This window comes from Cephus cinctus, unplaced genomic scaffold, assembly GCF_000341935.2.
Source record: "Cephus cinctus unplaced genomic scaffold, Ccin1 Ccin1_scaffold0087, whole genome shotgun sequence".
NCBI classification, from domain to species: Eukaryota; Metazoa; Arthropoda; class Insecta; order Hymenoptera; family Cephidae; genus Cephus; species Cephus cinctus.
The window spans coordinates 703,386-709,135 of NW_014332826.1; the positions used below are offsets into that span (position 1 = coordinate 703,386).

At 43.9% G+C, this 5,750-nt stretch overlaps 1 protein-coding gene across 10 annotated transcripts in view; it reads right to left on the reverse strand.

Annotated features, from left to right (window-relative positions):
- LOC107273170 (SAM and SH3 domain-containing protein 1) overlaps positions 1-5,750 on the reverse strand; it is a 181,574-nt gene that overhangs the window by 133,599 nt on the left and 42,225 nt on the right. The gene's annotated exons all lie outside the window — the stretch shown is intronic.

The following is a 5,750-nucleotide window of genomic DNA, read 5'->3' on the forward strand; positions in this document are numbered from 1 at the left end:
CGGGCAATATTAAAAACGGGTCTGAGGAAAATAATAAAAATCGGTTACGTAGCTGGTGGCACCAGCTGGATTGAATTCTCAACGTTGAGATAAAACTGTTTAGCCACACTCCTCCAGGCTTGGTATTAATATTGATGAAACCGTGAGATTGAAAGAGTCAGGAGAGGCCAGAAGAAGAGTGCCATAGGAGAACGAGGAAAGAGGGGGAAGAAGAAAATAAGAGGAAATGAGAAAAAAAGATATTTCACAGCATCTTTCGAGCTAACCTATTCTACATCAGCATACCAAGAGATTGTAAGATCCGTTTCTTCCTCCCATGCCGCAGCAGTTGGTACCAGGACTCGTTCGCCATTTTTTTAATACCAGCAGCGCCACTCAATGATCGCCCCTTACTTCTGCGGCTTCCAAAATTTGTTTTTTTTTTTTTTCCATTTTCATGAAAAATTAATGAACCCATACTTTGATCGCTCTACGGTATACCTATATATATTTCTGTCATATGACTCGTCTCGCAAAAATATCCTCGTTACGTATCACGTAACAAACAGGTGTCACAGAATCGATGACAATCATCTGACGCAATTCTAAAACTTTATTAACAAGCACCAGGACGCTTCGATCCCAATTCTCATTCCTCCCCCAATTATCCAACGGTTTCGGATTTCGGAGTGAAGCGAATCCGAATGCAGGAGCCGTCGAATCCCGGGGGCTACGAGAGAATTTACATTTCCACCAAAGTCCCGTCCGCCGTTCGATCCTTCTAGAACAATAACGGCACCGCGACGAAACAACTTTAGCGGCCTCTATATATCGAAAGATCTGACGCTCATGCAGAGAACCGTGCAAACCCACCGTAGCGCAATTCCTTACCACCTACCTCCGACGTTACTCCGCTTCTCTCTCCAGCCACCGTACAGCCTCTTTCCTTCTCTCCGTACCAGCGGCCTCGCTTCGAAACCACCGAGGATAATGTACGCGGCCGTAACTTACATGCTCCCCTCACATGGTATAACGTTATATTATGGGCTTTGTGAAATAGGACAATGCACTAAATATGCTCAGCCTCCGCGCTTCGCGAAACACAAATGTGGTCCGTCCTATCTTTCTTTCGAGTTTTTCTCTCTGCCGTGGCTGAACCCGCTGGCCAACCCTTGGAACCACAAACTTTATGGACAACGATACGGCCACCGACCTCTTTAGCCCGTGGACTTTGATGTCACACTGTAATAGGTATACACCATATGTATCACATACTCCAGAGCTTAGTATATACTACTGTCTAATGCATATATATTATATGCTCACGGCATAAGGTAACGACGTCATTTTCAATGCATAACCTACCCTCGCAAACGATCTTGCGGCTGTTTTGAAAGCCTGTTACAAATTCATTATACTACCGTTACGTGGTGGTTGTACAATTTTCTTAATTTCTTTCACGTCACTCTCGTTCGCGAGCTGACAGCCATTTTTTTAAACTAATATTTAAATTTATCCCTCGGCATACGTTACTGGTCAATATTGTTTTAAATATTGTTATTACATCGTACACGATGTCCTCCTCGTATATTCGGATCGTAATAACGGAGGAAACGCATTGAGTCTGCCGCAGTCAATATGCATCGAATTAACGGGATATCCTGATAAACATAAATCCTCCGAGCTCCAGGCTGCTAGGAGTTTCGACTATCGGTGTAGATACTCGTATATACCCGAAGCAGGTCGAAGGGCCACTTCAAACGCCTATAACTGCAGTTCAATGGTCAGTGCTATCTATTGCTGTATATCTATAGGCAACAATATCGCAATGAACACAGTTCCCACTGTTTACACAGAGCTCCGCTGAATGTTGCGTCGCAACGTAGGAAACCGTACGTGGGTGTGAATTGGTATCGTTTCCTCCGCGGTATTCGATAAGGAAATCTAATTCCGTGAAATTTACACACTACCACTGGTGAATGTGTAAAGTCGACGTTACACCAACCAGTGGATAAAGTTGCAGCCGTTCGTTTATCACTCGTCTATAGTCCGATCGAATAAATTAATAACGTCACGATAAATCCTCCGACATCGTTTCGTTTTTCATTCGATTTAGAATTAAGAATCCACATCGGAAGAAAATAAGGAGAAATATCCAAAGTATATCACAGCCTTAATGGCTGCGGGTACCAGCTTCGTCGCATATCGTATTTCATGGGAGATAGAAAGAGAGAGAAAAAAGTTATGCGTATATATGTAATATTTAAGAAAGTTTCGAAGCACCTATCCGTAACCTTAACGACGCAAGTCCAACAGGACCAAATCACAAGTACAGAAATCATACGACGGTCCTCTCGTGCAGACCGATATATATTACGTAAGCAACCAGGCACGTAAGAACACCACAGAAATCAAGTATACTCAATCGAGTTCCATAATCGTGAAAAGTCCATTCACCGTACAAGAGATGCATCTTGGTTATAGGTGCAGCATGACCAAAGAATATAATATCCTCCTTGACTGTATCTTCGGGACAGTTTGAGATATTGACTCGAGGTACGGTAGCCGATAAAGTGCAGCCACCGGAACATCATGGACATAAGTTATGTGGTGATATTAGACATGCATAAAATATCCCAAGGACTAGGGTTGGTTATCGGTGCGATGCTCACATGCACGCTGATGTCCCAAAGGGTGAGTATAGTTTATGCAGGTGCTCTCCTACATGCATAACATAGAGATATAAATGTAGATGCAGATATACTCTTAGCACAGTCATCCCCCGGTCTCTCGTGCAAAGCCCAGTATCCCTGGGGTTATCGGTAGGCCCATTTCTTTCTATGAGGTCTTCCTGGCTCCGTTGCCATTTCTACATCGCGTTCTAGACCAAACGAAAAGGGCGCGCATTCACTTAGCTCGCGCGCCGGCGAATACCAAAAGGAGAATGAAGTTATCGCGAAGAGAGGAATACGAACGCAGGAGCGTATATTTAGTTGGGCGGGTAATAACCATTCGTTCCGCTTATAAAGGCATACATCAAGGAGGGGCAATATAACGCAACGCATATAGGGAAAGTATTTGTTTTCATTTACATGGGCGCATTGCCAAAGGGGGAAACGGCGGGAGAGGTTCTTCCAAATCCTGCGAGCTATTTATGGTATGGTTATTGAAATGCTACATCGGACCCACCACTCGAAAAACATGTCTTTATGCGTGACACGCGAATTCGAGGGTCGAAATTCATCAGCTTTGCTATTCGACAACAAAAATTTTACTTTCTCCCTGCATTCTCGAGGAATCTACAGATTCGCTCGAATCCTCGATCACTTGTCGACTTGCTTATTCGTTGATTTTATTTTTTCTACATACTTGCTCGTTCATCCTCGACGAGTCGTGTGGTCGAAATTTCGTCGTTTTCTTGACGCTGCCTTCTCCACGTGGGAATGACTCGCGACCAACTTCACTCTTTACGTATTTACTTGGACGCTTATTACATTTTGATTCTCGGTATCGGTCGTACATATTTCGAGATGGTTAGGCATTTTTTTGGGAACTTTGGACTGGGAAAGAATAAAGGGAGAAAAAAGAGAAGGGTTGGAGAAAAATTGCCATCTTGTACGTCGACGTGATAAAATAATTCAATTTTATGGCTCCGTTCTCAGCGTGTACGCGACTTGCACGTGTTTCCCGTGAGCGGCGCATCCCGCCGACCCCACCTGCAAGCCATCCCTTCGGAAATCATTTCGTATCGAATTGCTTCGATAAACGTGGCAACTGTCAATGTTCACATTGAATTTCTATTTCGGCACGTCCTTTCACCCCACGAAGCACGAGGTGTGCGAACGGTATTTACCTATCGCGCCGAAGCTGTAGGCTCCGCAGACACTATTCCTTGTAGCAGAGTTTACCCGCTTGTGAATGTTCGAGGTATCGTAACTACTTATCACGAAGTGACGTGATAGCCAAAACAATAAGGTATATGTATACTGCATTGTATATACAGCGTGCAAGTTCGCCCGTGAAACTTTGACGGAAACAGCGAGTTTGAGGAAGCAAAGAATCCCCGAGGGGGTCGTCGATATACATATTATAGTTACGGACTTTTCTCAAGCCTCGCTTCCAAGTTTAATTGATAAGACAGGCATGAATATCGGCACGAAATTGTTTTAAAGGCTGGTGAACGCTAGGAATTTTTCAATATAGACTTACAAATCAACGTATACAGTGTTTAAGCATAGGATCTTCCACCTGAGGCAGTTTATAATGAAACGGGTAGGAGGGAAAAACAAAAAGCCCTATTGAGAGTTGTTGAGCGAAAGAGAGTTGAAAGTTTGCCGAGAAAATCTGTATTAATCAACGGTACGAAGTAAATTCTCTGCCCGTTACAACTTTCCTGAGTAATTCGATGAACGCAGGAAAACGGTGTACTGCGCAGCTGCATGTAAACGGCGCAGCAGACAGAACTTTTCTGTGTACTTTAGCGTGCATTAGGAAACTCTTGCTTATAAATCCGTATGCTTTATCAGGAAGAAGGATCTGCCCTGCAAGGACCTAAGTCGCAGACAGGCAGTAAAGTAGTTGCGACAGTGGTTTTAAGATGGCGCAACGTACGCGAATATACATTACTAACGGTATCAAGAGTGCGAGGACAAGAGGCTTTCGGGTAAACGCACCTCCCGTCCACCGTCTTATTAGCATTAATTAATCGTGCAACGGGGTAGACGTAATGCGTTAAAGTCTGCCGTACAGGCAATTCTCGGCTAATGTATCGGCCTAGAGGAATATAGCAGCCTTGGAATATAAGATGGAATAAAGGTATAAGGTATAGGACGAGCACGGAGTCAGATGGGCACGCCAACTGCTTTTGTCGTACGTTGTGAAACCTCCGCGAAGGGCTTCTCGGATGACAATTATTTCTTGAGGACGCGCCGGTAGGTATACGTAACCCACGTAGCCGGGTTTTAATTTATGTTGAAAAATTTATGGAGCCGAGACATTGTATTCAGATGTCCGCCCGGTAAGAAACACAGGTTCTGCGTCGCGCGAGCGTCTCGCGTGCTCGCCGCCCGCGTTGTAAAAAGGAGCCGAGGCATGGACGTCCCCTTTCGAAAGTGCAAGGGTTCTTCGCGACGACTATGCTAATTATTCCATTCTAATGTCCCGGAGCGGCAGTGCGAATAACATGAATTAAAGATGCACGCGTGTCTTAGGTAAAGTCCGATTTTATAGGCGAAGTGTCGTATCGACGCTGCGCTGAAATTTTCTCTCAGGATCTTTTCGAAGCAGGACGTTAATTTTATTATAAGAAAAATTTTGAAAAAAATTTCTATACCGTAACGCCGTGCTTATACTCGAAAGGATTTTCAATGGATCATACGTAACCCTGTGCTTTCAGTCGTATCGCGATAACGAGGCAATGAGTCCTTTAGGATTGACGATGACAATGACTCCTGGCGGGAGAAAGTGGAAACGGCGCGAAGGATCAGGGTTGACAAGTGTCAATAGGGGTGACTGACAATAGGGGCGAAAAAGGTATATATTAGCAAGAAGGGGGCCGCCTGTCAAGGGTCACGTGGAATGCGGAACCCAGGAAGAAACACAACGGCAATAATTGTAATGGGCCCTTTTAGTTTCATCATAAAAGAAAATAACTATGTTCTGTTGGAAATTCGATTAACTAGTAAAAACGCAACGAGCACAATTTTTTCAGTGTTAATTAAATACGTAATATCAAACGTGAAGTTACAAAAAAAAAAAAAAAAAAAAAAAAA